Raw genomic sequence first — 333 nt, 5'->3', positions numbered from 1 at the left:
AAAAAAAATAAAATATACATAAATAAATAAACTTGAAATGCATTGGTCCTACCTCTGGATAGTTCTAACTTTAGAACACTTTTGTAAGGCTGATGGGATATGGTGGAAACATATTATAATAGTTTTTCATTTTACTTGTGTTTTTGCATTGTGACCTGGGAATATTGGATTATTTTTTGTCATTTGTCTAATATGAAAGTTTAGCCTGCCATTGTTGAGTAGAAGCCTGATTCTTTTTTTATTGCTATTATAGCTTGGTTGATTTCAAATCGGCCAAGTATGAATAGATAGTTGGTATTTGCTTCAGGTTCCCTCTTTTCATTTTTTGATTTT

This window comes from Nannospalax galili, unplaced genomic scaffold (genome assembly GCF_000622305.1).
Source record: "Nannospalax galili isolate Female #2095 unplaced genomic scaffold, S.galili_v1.0 scaffold10, whole genome shotgun sequence".
In the NCBI taxonomy this organism is placed as follows: domain Eukaryota; kingdom Metazoa; phylum Chordata; class Mammalia; order Rodentia; family Spalacidae; genus Nannospalax; species Nannospalax galili.
This window is presented reverse-complemented; position numbering follows the sequence as displayed.